The 13,230-nt window shown below is 48.0% G+C and overlaps 1 protein-coding gene across 22 annotated transcripts in view; it reads left to right on the top strand.

Moving 5' to 3' along the window:
• The window catches only part of LOC111858790 (receptor-type tyrosine-protein phosphatase S-like), a 141,911-nt gene that overhangs the window by 25,863 nt on the left and 102,818 nt on the right, over positions 1 to 13,230 (top strand). For 2 of the 22 annotated variants that reach the window (XM_072704180.1, XM_072704179.1), the window contains exon 1: positions 4,733 to 5,149. The exons of 13 other annotated variants lie outside the window; for them this stretch is intronic. The gene's annotated coding sequence lies outside the window, so the exon portion shown is untranslated. Of the gene's footprint in view, positions 1 to 4,709; positions 5,154 to 13,230 lie in introns of those variants that run through there. 7 more of the 22 variants (XM_072704161.1, XM_072704162.1, XM_072704177.1 and 4 more) reach the window with 7 other exon arrangements.

Raw genomic sequence — 13,230 nt, 5'->3', positions numbered from 1 at the left:
TGCATTTTCTCCGCCTTAGAGCGCATTTTAAAATTCTTCTGGCAGTTCCGTCTGACTTAAGAGCAGAGATGGGTAACTCAGATCCAGAGACCATAAGTCTGGACCGAGATTTTGTGTATCACAGTCACAACATACTAAACTGGTTGTTTGAAAATATTGGTCTGGGTTTGTACTTTCTGGACCTGAACTATTCACCTCTGCTTGGGAGACAAATTAGCTAATGAATTTCATTTTACTGTCCTCTCATAAATAATTTCATAGTGGCTGGGAATCAAAAATGTGTCTTTTATGTCCCTGTAAATGTCCTTGTTTTGGCCTTTATGCCAGTGTTACGGTGGCTGCCCCTCTCCATGTCAGTGAAGATCACACCAGCAGCCAGTAGAGCTGCTCTAGGCAAAGGGCTGACCGAGACACAGTCAGTACAATCGCTGAACTGGTACCAGGGAATCAATTTTCTACTACCAAAGGCATTAAAAACATACATATTTATTACGATGGAAACATCCTAAAATGTGCATCTAGTGGTGTAGTAATGCAGACTCATCACTCTGCTTTTATTTATTTATTTGTTTGTTTGTTTGTTGCTCTGAATTATGGAGGAAGCTCTCAGCTCTTTCCTGGCGTCATGAAGAGCTGTGATCGGAATAATAAAAATCAATCGGAAGCGTATTCTGAAGTGTTTTGGAGACTGATTGGCGCATGACTGGCTCTGGGGGGTCCCTGTCTAATCCCGCCCCCTGGCTATCGATGCCCAGCCTCTTCCTGAGGGGGACAGTTTAGATCTGAATGCAGGAATGGTGCTGTGTGGGCAGATTTCCTGGGGGGGTGGACATGGCTGGTGAGGGGGGTAATGGGTGGGCCAGGGTTCTGTTTAATTAAAGCGTCTGAGATGGCGTTTGCTGTGATTGGTTGCTTGGGGGAGGCGGAGCCACCGCCTGGCCCCTCCCACAGCTCCTTCCACGTAAAGCCAGACGAAACATGTGGGGAGGTACTGAGTCTCCCACGCCTGCGTCTTCTCACACAGACGGTGCGCCCGTTAATTATGCGTCCGGAAGGATTCACCCTTTAATGCATTCAGCTGGGAGAACGGCAGTAATGCTAGACGACTGCTGGCAAGAATGATCGGTTTGGGGCCGTTTGCACAAAGCTACTGTTGCACCGCAGAATTCCAAACACGGATGTGATTCAATTAAACTTAAATGGAGTATTATGCATTAAAATGTGGAACAAGGATGGCTTCCTGCGTCAAGTCAGCCTGGGGGGGTGCTGGGGTGGGAGGTAGGATAAGCACGTACCCCCATACTCCTGTACCGTCGTGCTCCCGTTCCCGCTCCTGAGCTCCAGGCGACAGCTCAGCCAGGGAGTGTTTGACTAAACACGGCACTGAGCTTCTCGGCCGACGGCTTTTTGACCAAAGAAGGGTGAATCTGCCGGAGGCTCCCCCCAGCGTGGCTTCTGGCTCAAAGAGGGTGGGGTGGAGTGGGTAAGCTTTTAAATCTTTGAGTTTAAATTTCCCTCGAACATGGGAGGGGGAGGAAGCAGAAGGGGGGACGCTCCGGGTCGAAACGCGGCATGCGTGAGCTCATTAGCGGGGATGTTCTCACACGTCATTGACGTGCGTTTTAGTCCAATTCATTGATACGAGGCCAGCCGTCTGGCCGATGGACAGAACGAGGACAAGCAGGAGGATGGATGGAGAGAGGGATGGAGGGAAAGTAGAATGAATGAACGTTCCACGTGGCTTTGCTGGCGGGGCTGTGTCAGATCCCGTTTCCATGACAACCACAGACTCCGCCTCCTGATGGGGAACGTTCCGTTAGCGGGTGCGTGCGGTGGTGGGGGGGGGTCATAGGCTAACATTGAGCAGTGGGGGGTGACAGGGTTATGCGAGTGACGTTATGATGCGTAGGTCCAGTGGAATGTCAAATTAAGTTACTTATTGACCAATCTTTGCCCTCTGTCCTTATTCAGGGTTCAGCACTTTGTGACATAGACCCCCCCCCACCCCACCCTTACCCCCTTAACCAGGGCAGCTTGAAAAAAATCACTGTTTACACGTCGAGGCTCCTGTCACAGCTGATATCAAGCCTGTTTGTTCGGCAGTTTAAAAGGGAACAGAAAGGCGGTGGGAGGTGGGGGGGAGGAAAAGCTGGTAATTTACTCGTCTGGGGGGGTGGGGTGCAGCTCATTGGTAAGTGCAGAGTGTAGCCGCTGGAGATCTGCCGTCACATGGAGTCAGTGTGGTTTCGACATAAGCCTGTGCAGTGGGCCTTATCCACCATGTGACAAGCACTCCATCACACTGGGGGAGGGGGGGGCACTGGTAACAGGCTCCAGGTGGAGAGAATTTTACCACCACGCCTTCCAGGGCTTGTCTGTCACGGGGAATAAAGAAAAATCACAGCCCTTAGTGGGGGGGAGGGGGGAGGGCAGAGAAACCCTGTCACTCTAAACCCTATCAGAGCTGCTCTCGCTGGAGCCCTGGCCCCGTTTACGCTTCCGTAATGTATAGTTGAGACTGGGGTGCCAGGTGCATTTCAAGGGCGACACCCAGTCGATGCGACGGGAGCACGCGCAGCCTCCAGAGACTCTGAGGATGACTGTATCCGGGGCCTCCAGAGACTCTGAGGATAACTGAATCCGGGGCCTCCAGAGACTCGGAGGATGACTCTATCCGGGGCCTCCAGAGACTCTGAGGATGACTCTATCCGGGGCCTCCAGAGACTCTGAGGATGACTCTATCCGGGGCCTCCAGAGACTCTGAGGATGACTCTATCCGGGGCCTCCAGAGACTCGGAGGATGACTCTATCCGGGGCCTCCAGAGACTCTGAGGATGACTCTATCCGGGGCCTCCAGAGACTCGGAGGATGACTCTATCCGGGGCCTCCAGAGACTCTGAGGATGACTCTATCCGGGGCCTCCAGAGACTCGGAGGATGACTCTATCCGGGGCCTCCAGAGACTCTGAGGATGACTCTATCCGGGGCCTCCAGAGACTCGGAGGATGACTCTATCCGGGGCCTCCAGAGACTCTGAGGATGACTCTATCCGGGGCCTCCAGAGACTCGGAGGATGACTCTATCCGGGGCCTCCAGAGACTCTGAGGATGACTCTATCTGGGGCCTCCAGAGACTCTGAGGATGACTCTATCCCGGGTACAGAGGGAACATACAGCGGGATTAACTGTCGGGGAGGGGGGGGCAGGGGGGTGTTAAGGTATACCATACATAAATGGGTTGGGATGTGTTCCGAAAGGAAAACATGAAATAGCTTATTCCTCAGCAAGTGTAGCACCGGCTCTGTGCAGAACAAACAAACTGTGCAAAACACCCTCTTCTCATTCTCAAACTTCGATTTTACTTCCCAACATTTTTGGGAAGGCAGGTGCTGCCGTCTGTATTCCATGTGGGCACGATGTGCACCGAGGGCCCATCAGCTGAATCAGCTGGTTCCTTACGCTGTTATGGATCGCACACGTCAAAGTGAAAGCACCCCTTAATCACATCTCTCAATAGGGCGGTCCACGAACTGTGATTTCTTCCCCAAGCGAAATTTACCTTTTAAAGCCTTCTGTCACGAGAGAAAACCAGTTCCCTGCTCCAGATTTATTGGGCTGATTAAATTAGGCAACCAAGAATAAGCAGCCTGGTCAAAGCAAACATAAAGCAGAGTGGGGCTTTTTTTAATTGACAGTTAAACGGACGACCTCCCCCCGGCCCCCCCCACGCCACCCGTTTCTGTTTAAAGTGTCACTCTGCTGTCTAGAGTAGGGCTTTAAACAGAAGGGGAGGAGCTGAATCGGATGTGCCACATGAGTGCCCAGGCAAGTGGAAATTTTCACGTTTGCGTGAGGAGACACTGGTGTAGCCCTGTGCAGGCTTGCACACTGGGGACTTGTGGCTGCACTATTCATTTACAAGTTACCCGCCGCCATACTGTGGCTGAACAGACAACCACTATTCTGCCTCAGAGTTTACTCCTTCACTAACACAACTATTTCTGAGTTACGCAAGTTTAACACTCTCAGGATAGATCAGATAGATGCTAGGTCTTACACCTACCATTTTTTTTTGGGCTATCATAAGATTTTGTTGTTTTTTTTCCCTCCTCATTTTGTTCAGTCTAAACTACAGTAAACAGTAAACAAACCAACAGCACAATCAGTCCCTGTGATTTTAATTTAACTTCACTTTGTGTCGTGTTGTAATTGGCCTGGCGTGATCAAATTTACTGTTCCTCACTGCAACACAGTCGGAGGAGACGGTCAGCCCCCGGTGTCCACATGTGTGTCAGAGACTGTTTGTACCCAGAATGCAACTTTGACACCTCTGATGGACCGAATAGTAACTTTTGGTGTTCTGCTTAGTGTAACATGTTTAAAGTTAAATAAAAAAAATCTGTATTTGTGAATGAAGAACCTCGGGATCTACTGTCTCCGCTTGTTACGCTGGAGCGAATTGCTGGTCAGAGAATTGCTGTCCGCACGAAATAAGCATTGGTGTCCTCCTATTGGTCAGTGTACTGAGTGACGGAGTGGTGACAGTGGGGGCGGGGGGGGGGAGGCGGCACATATTCATGACTGAATAGCAAATAATGTGGCGTGTATGCATTTGTATTAGGTGCGGGTGGGGGGGCAGTGCTGATGCCGGAGCCCCAGGTTCCCAGTCCCATAATAATCTCCATGGTTTCAAATAACGGTCCGGGCCCCAGACCCTCATCTGTTTGTACTCTGGAGTGTCATTCAAGCGAGGCATCACGTGACCAGAGAGGCTGCGCCTCGCGCTCCGGCATCCCCGGCGGGGGAGCAAAGGGGGCCATTTCGCGCACGTTTCTCCACCCCTCAGTGAGGGAAAAAGAAAGGAAGGTAGTTTGTGGACAGACTGAGTTTGGATCGGGGAGCCGCAGCGCAGTGTTACAGCCTGCGCGCATGTGGGGCTGCTTTGGGTTTTGGACTAAACGCACTTTAAACAAAGACTCGCCGTCTCTCCTTATGCAGCGAATCTTTCTCCTCCACATATAGGTGCCGAGCCTTGGATATTCTCTCCTTTTTTTTTTTTTTTTTTTTTTTTTACCATGGATGCAGCATAATTGAGAATTAATTTCCTTCATGTGGCCCCGTTAAAAGAGAGAGTACAAACTACTCTACTGCGTAAGTACGTTTCTCCTACTGTTTTGTTCTGACTTCAATAAGGAGAGTTGAATTATTTAGAATAGAATACCCAACGACAGAAAAAAAATCTCAGGTAACCCAGATAGAAATTTTTGTGTAATCGATGCGAGGTAATTAATTCAATGTCAGTAATTTGATAAAGAAGACATATTGTGTGCTGTGTAATTTATATTTTGTATACCGAGCGTTCTTCTATAAAATATTACAAGCAGTAAACACCTCTACGTGTAACATCATTTCTCCTAGTACCGTTATATAAACCAAACATTGCCTATATGTGTATTATATCCGAATTCACTGTAATAAATTGAGAAACTGGTCCGGTTTACACGTTCATTTTAGTCTAAAAGCTATTTAAATGAGTAGTCCCATTTCTCTTGTTCCGGGGTATCTGCGTCCCCTGTATCCCGTGTCTTATTTTAATTAGCCTAGTTTTTTAAGAGTATCGAATGAACAAAGTTAAGGCTGCATACTTGCGTTATATACATTGTTGACATTTCAGTGGATCTGAAATCGGTTGTTGCAGGCTTTTGAACTTCAGCCGCACTTTATCTTTGAAAACTTGCCCCTGCAATAAAAACCAAAGCGTTGAAGGTTGTACCCCGGAGACATAGGATCTTTGGTTGGCTGGTCTGCTAAAAATATTGCTTTCAAAGTTTGACCGATAATGCCTCAAAATACTTATCATTGTTACAATCGTGCTTAATTTGTTGATTTTGCACGAATGGAAGTATCCTGGGATTATATGCCCAGGTCATTCCTAACTATGCTGTTAAATATAACTGCGGTTTGACATCAGACGCGTATTTGTGCAGCCCAGAGGGCACGCGGAGTTCACGTCGCTTTATATAAGCACCACCTGGATTTTTAGTAAGCAACAGCTTCAACGAGCTTTCCTTTCTACCGAACACACGCCTTGGGATAATAGTGTTTTTTTTGGATGTTTTTGGATCCCAAGTAATACATGCATTCTTGTTGTGTTGAACTCCCCCTTCCCATCTCCAGCAGCGTTGTGGGTGCCGGTACTGCATGAGCTCTCCAAGGCGACGGAAAGCAATGTGCGACCGTTCTGGGGCTCTATTTAAACACAGTGAATGGAAACCAATTAATCAATGGGATCTTTAACTCCAAGCATGCCAGTTAGGTTTGCTGGTCAAAAAAATAAAGTTTACGGCACACAATGTCTGTGTGAACGGCGTACAAATGTTAATATTCGGACAGGGGAATCTCCGATGGACACTGGAGTAAAAATCAGCTGCCGATTACGTGCTTTATTAGTAAAAAAAAAAACATGCCTGAAATATTTCTTTTTAAATGGCTAAAACTACTTTTCTCTTACATCAGACTACTTATGAAAGACTTTCTATTTGTACTTTTTTGAGCGACTGCATCACTTTCTGAAAATAGATATTTATTGATTGATACTGAGGCATTTGGGATGTGTGACGCCTAATGCAAATATGTCCTTGAAAAGCACTTCTTAGTTTCATCGAGGTTCCAGCTAAATCAATCGCCAAGTAGAAGGTAAGACACACTTGGTATGCATACAGAAAAACCGGACCCGCTTTCGACAGATTTTTACATCAAAAGCATATGAGAAGGAAAGTATGGGTCTTTGTTGGCGTCTTGAGTTTTGGGGGAAAAAAGCCCTTTCTAACAGCTATTGCAGATCTCTCTCTCTCGCTCTCTCTCTTTGTGTGTGTGTGTGTGTGTGCGTGTGTGTGTGTGCGCGCGTCTCCACTGTCCCCTCTGGCTGCTTCAGCAAAGGAGAGGATTTCAGAACTCTTTTGGGGGATTCCATTAGAGTACAATCTTGCTCCACACTGAGAGAGATGTAGCAGATGCGAGTTTGGTTCGGCCAGGCTTTTCGATATCAAAGGGTAACTGAACGGTATTTGAGGAAGAGCTTTAGAAAATAAAATAATTGCTTGGTGCGGGAACACATCACAGCATCGAGTTTTGTATTACTCGGGAGAAAACTGCCATTATGTTTTCTCACTGCCGTGCTTCGATTGGCCAGACCGATGCAAATTTTCAAACCAAAGACCTCAGTCGTCCAGCTGACAACAGCCCCCACGCGGAGTCGAGCTTTTGGTTCTCTGCATTGTAGCCAGTACCCCCTCCCCCCGCCCATCGCACTAGGGCCTGTCACTGAATGTTCACTCAACATTAAATGGCCACCGTGTTGTTAAGCTCGTTTGTGGTGTTGCAGAGTAGCTGGTCCTTTCGGTCGCGCAGAACCGCTAGCCCGTCGCGTTTTGCAGCCGCGCTTAATGTTTAGTGCGATCGGTGTCATTCGCAGTCCATTATTCCTGAGTAGGACTGATAGATAGGGCTGATGCCTTGCCTCTTTCCATAAATTAGCAGCGCATATACTAGACTTCTGGGACATGGTGTATTTTGCTGTTTAGGGCAAAGTTCATTTTTTTCTTTGAGTGGAGACTTATTTAAGTGCAGTTAGGCTAATTATGTAACTTAACTAAGTGCTTTTTCCAAAATTTGTGTTTTTATAACTTATTCGTCAAGAATCATTTATTTCCTCATGCTTAAGTGCCTTAGTGGCTAAACCAGAAAAAATTATGGACATGGCGGTGTACCAATCACATTAGAACAACTGAGTATTACCCCTATGACAGGGGAGAGTAGGAGGGTCGAGCATGAAAAGGAGGTCATTATGCAAAAAATATTTTTGCATGCTTTGTTTTGTTGCTGTGAGGTCGAGCCCTTATGTGTATCTGGTGCTGTGCATCTCAGTATGTCAGGAAATGGGATTTCCTCTTGTGAGTCTGTGGCTTTTGAGTGTCAAGGTTAGATCTAATGTGATGCACTGTTTAGATCCAGTGCCTCTAAAGCTAACCCCATTCTGCATCTTCATGCCGAACTTGGCCACAAATGGCGGAAGGCCGCCGACGCGAGCTGAGGGTTGACTCGCATTCACGCCGGTGAACGGTGGGGATCAGCGAGGTACTTGATCCTGCCCCCTCTTTTCCCCGCAGAGCTGCAGGAAGCGATGTGAGACGCATGTCATGCATCTTATGGACAGGCGTGGTTTGGGGGAGGCGGTGGGATTGCAGAACACCTGAGCCGGGTTCGAGGGGCATGTTTGCGGGAGTTAGGGAGTCGGGGGCCAGTCCCAGGTCTCTTGCATGCCAGCCATATATTGTCTCCTAATTGCTACCATGTATATGTGTGTGTGTGTGTGTGTGTGTGTGTGGGGGGGGGGGCTAGCTTGTTAACGAGGAAACACAAACAAGGCTCAAGTGCAGCTGGAGTGATTAATCAATCGCCGGCTGAAACTGAATCCTGGGCGGAATCATTCCACCGTCGAAGCAGCTCTCTCTCCGTGACATTTGATTTACTGTTGAGACAATGGATGCAACGTTACATTCGGGGGGGTGGGGGGGTGGTGTCTTGCGACCCTGGCGGCGCCATGGCGACAGTCCCGCCGGCATCCTCAGTGCCCTTTTCACCAAGCGTCGGTCTGCCACAGGATCTCTCTACTGGGCTAATTGTATTTCTTCCTCTTCATTTATCCCAACTGCTAAATCAGGGCTCTCGGCAGCTGCGATTTCTCCGCTGGTGAAATAAGGACACGAGCACCCAAGGAGAGGCAGCCCAGTCGCTTACGGTTCTTACGCTCGCCGGGTCTCTGCCGCGCAGGTCAGAGGCCCGTCGCGTATTCGCCGTTGCCGCTGCCAGAGTGCAACGGCGGTTGGCGTGTCCTATCGCTGCGATTAGTGTGGCGCCGCAGAATTGTGGGTGCAGGATCTCCAACCTGCATAACCCTGGAGGGTGGAAATCTGGCCCAGCCCGACCGGGGAGCCAAGATGGCTCAGGCAAATATATTCATGAGCTTGGCCCAATATAAATGCTGGCCAGCTGCCAAGCAATCAGATTTTAATGTATATATACACTGCCAGTCAGAAGCTTTTGCACACACTGAGATTTTCTATATTTGCATGTTAATCACGTAACATTGACTAAAAATACACTCAATATTTTTTGCCATCACATACATTTACAGTATTTTCACCATTTGAGTACCTCGATTAGCAAAAAAATGTCATATTTTTGATAAATCAAAGTAACCTCTTCTAGCAGTAAAAAAGAAAATTTTAAGCCTTCTTTCCACAAGGGACATTAAATACTGCTCTGTTTCACAGGATGAAACGGTTAATTAATGCATTTAAAGTTAAAGGACGGCCTAGAATCTGACTCTGCCATCACCACACAATCAATTAATATGATGTCAGACACACATACTCTTTCCTGGTTATAAGTTATAAAGTAAATGCTTTATTTGACTTATATTTTCATTTATAATTTTTCACTCAACTTTCCAATGCTTAACAAGAATAAAAAATCTGTAGTTTATGAAATAAATTGAAAAGTGGTTAAAAACCTGTGGGCTCATAGATCTTCCCGGACACGAATGAGGAAGACGGTAAAGCCAAGGTTGCAAAATTTAAACAGGATTGATCTGGTTTTGTATTTTACCCCCCACGCTTTTCGTTTATAACACGCATGAGCGACCAAAAGGGAACCGTGTTCGCCCTGGGCGACCTCCTCCCCGTTCCAGGCTTTTTTCCAGACGTGTGACTTGACTGTTCCATATGATAAGTGAGCTTTTAAACCAAAGATACGCTTCAGGTTGTTTCTCAAAGGCAAACAAACAATATGAAAGCCTGCTTTAGGGACGGAGGCACATTTGGTGATGCTTATCACCACAGCTGTGCATCTAACAGCTAGTCTAGAATTGCGTCTTTGTGAATTGTGATTAAAACCAAACCAGTCGATTATTTTCCTTTGACAATGCCCCCTTCCCCCTGCCAATAATCCGTGGTTCATCGGTGGTAATTACCAGGTGGCAAGTCCAGAATTAAAGGCACTTAAGGGCAGCTTGCAAACGTAAGTTTGTCAGGCGAGGAACCCGCCCATCCCCTGAATTATGACCGTTTGGCGTTCGGGACCAGACCGCGGCCCCTTTTATGTCGCGCAGGGTCACGCTTGCCATCTGTGATTGGCCCATTGCTTTTGGCATTTGGCTCAGACAGCAGGTTTATACGACGGGACAAATCACATACTTGTGGGACCCCGGTTTCTTATTTTTTTTGTTTCCTAAAGGGAGAACATAAAAATATAATTGCCACCAGAAAAACGACCATTTCTGCATTTTAAATCTGCAGTCGCAACTCGATGCGGCTGTTTTTGCACTCTAAGTGCATTACATTAAGTTATCGGTGCTGCACTAATTCATTTGATCTTTGAGTTAATTCGTCTTTTGCACTCAGAACAGGGGCCTTAGCGGCTCAGGGTCGGGGAGATTAAAAAAAGATTACAACGCTACAGTGAAACCAGCTTTCGATTTTCAAAAAGTCCAAAAGATGCAAAACATTGAATCCCTTAACTGGACTAATGGCTTCATCCTTTCCAGCTTTGATTTTATTAATGTTAAGTAAGGCTGTGCATTTGAAATTGCAGGGCTTGATGTGAGGGGAAAAAAAGCTACGATTCAAGATATTTTTTGTGTGACATGGACAGTTATACTGGTACAGCTAGTGGTGAGAGTTAAAGGGGGTAAATAGAACGTAAATTAAAGGTGATTAAACCCCAACTTTACCTGTCGTCATATATGGAATCTTAGTGTGTCGTTTTGGACACTTGAAAAGTTTGATCTAATTTGGCGTTTAGGGTCTCTGGCCCATGAATCAGGTGGATAATAAAGAGTTTAATCTGTAAATTGGAGACACTGGACTGTCCCTGTCGGTCGCATACATGATCTGTGATTGCGTGCCTTTAAAAGTGACCCGCCCTCTCGACAGCCACGGAGAGGAGGCCAACGACGTGTGTCAGTGGGGTGGGGGGGAGGCCGCCCAGGGACGCGGGGGTTATGGGGGCTCAGGTGCAGGAGAGCTCCTCATTCGTCATTCCCGGCAGTCGGTGGCGTGGAGGGTTGTGGCGCGGCTGGGCCTGGCTGTTTGGTTTTCATGTGCAAAATGCGCTTAATCCCACAGCTTTTGTGTGGGGATAGAGTGCTCAGGGGTGAGGGGAGTCCGTCTGACCCTTAATTTGAACCCCCCCCCCCACACACACACCACCCCTTTGTTATCTTCCGCGAATCAGTGAACATCTGGTAAGGGGGAGGCGGGGGCATGTGGCAGTGGGGGATGGTATAGTGGAAGGGGCATAATTGATGGCTCTGAGTAATTGTGTGTAATGCGAGATTGAAAACATTACTCTCTGGGATGGGGGAGGGCAGATAGGCATCAACGCCCCCCCCGCCCAGTTGGCAACTGCTTTGAAAGCGAGACTACAACCCCCCCCAAACAAGATATATCTTTATTTGAGAAAAACACACATCAGGTTATGTGTCCTTTGAATTAATTATTTTGTGTTGGGTAAGCGGCATCCGGCTGCTCGTTTTCCCTCTCTGGCTGTTTTCCTCTCAGCATTACCGAATGGCCCCTCTCTGGCGCCCCCTCTGTTTTCCTCTCGGCATTACCAAATGGCCCCTCTCTGGCGCCCCCTCTGTTTTCCTCTCGGCATTACTGAATGGCCCCTCTCTGGCGCCCCCTCTGTTTTCCTCTCGGCATTACCGAATGGCCCCTCTCTGGCGCCCCCTCTGTTTTCCTCTTGGCATTACCGAATGGCCCCTCTCTGGCGCCCCCTCTGTTTTCCTCTCGGCATTACCGAATGGCCCCTCTCTGGCAGCCATGGGGTGGGTTCTCCGCAGATAACCCCGTCATGCTGACGGATTGGAAATGGATGCAGGGGGCTTCATCAAGTCTGGTGGTTAACGAATAACCAAAAGATACGTTTTCCTCACGGGGCCGACGATGCCAGCACACGTCGTTCCTCTGGTACCCCTGTACCAGGCTGCCAAAGCAGTTTGATAAGCTGCACGCTGTCGATTCAACCATCATTCGACAATCACGTGTCTGAAACGTTACAGTGATTCATCAGTTTGGAGTATGTTTTAAAAAATCTGGGTCTAATGCAGCCTGTGTGTCACTTCGTCTTTCTGGGCCCCTTGTTGAGCAGCAACACCAGAAGAAGCGTCCCGGATCTCGTTATCCGTCCCCTTGAAAATTCATTCATTATTATTAGGAGTCTCCTGAGTTTCACTGAAGCACGGTACGGCGGGAACGTAAAAGAGGAAAAATCGCGCTCGTCCTTTCAGGCAGGAAGAAAAGGAGGCTGAAAGGCCTTTACAAGGCTTTTTAAAGACCCATCTATCCTTCCGTCTTCAGCATCGATTTATCGAGTACAGGAACACGGGGACTGGAGCCAATCTCAAGGCGGCAGAGGGCAGGGGGGCACCACCGATAGGATGCCAGTCTGCGGCATGGATACGCTAACATGCTACGCATATTTTAGAGATTCTATTTCACTTGGCGACATATTTCTGGATTGTGAGGACAAATTGAAGACCCTCCCACCTACCCTGGTTGTATGTAGCCGCTCCAGATTTTTAAACAGATTATTCATATGCTTGTGGAGTGATTATTTTAGCCTTATGAAGCCAATTTGGGCCATTAGGAAGTAGGTGTTTGCGTTCTTAGTTGTCCTTCCTGTCAGGTGTAATCTGTGGCTCGTCTCCGGTTCGGCTCTGGTTCCCTTTGCCGCCATCTCTCCCTTCACCCTGCTTTCTTAGCCTGACCGTGGTGCCTCTGATTCTTTGGCCGTGGCCGGATCAGCACAGCCTCCAAGCCGCCGCATTCGGCCTTTTGTCGAGCTCCGGGTGCGCTTGGGAAGGAGAATGATCTTTCACGAGGAAATAAAGCGCCGAAACCTCACAGGCGCATAGCATGAAATAATCAGTGTGACAGTGCGAATGAAAGATTATCTTCTTAACATGCATTTGTGCTTCTGAATGAGCGAGCTGGATTTCTGCTGGCGTTGGGTGGGAGACTGAGCACAATGTACATGTCCGACTTGGCTTTAGCTACTGGCTAACCCTTTCTAGCAAAACAAACAGGTTAGACGGGGAAGAACCGCCCCTCCCGTCGGCCCCCTTATTTCCAAGCCCTTGTGGTTTGACTAGAAGGTGGGCGGAGTCT

This window comes from Paramormyrops kingsleyae, chromosome 21 (assembly GCF_048594095.1).
Source record: "Paramormyrops kingsleyae isolate MSU_618 chromosome 21, PKINGS_0.4, whole genome shotgun sequence".
Classification (NCBI taxonomy): domain Eukaryota; kingdom Metazoa; phylum Chordata; class Actinopteri; order Osteoglossiformes; family Mormyridae; genus Paramormyrops; species Paramormyrops kingsleyae.
Note: the sequence above shows the minus strand (reverse complement) of the source record. Positions and strands in the feature narration are given on the sequence as shown.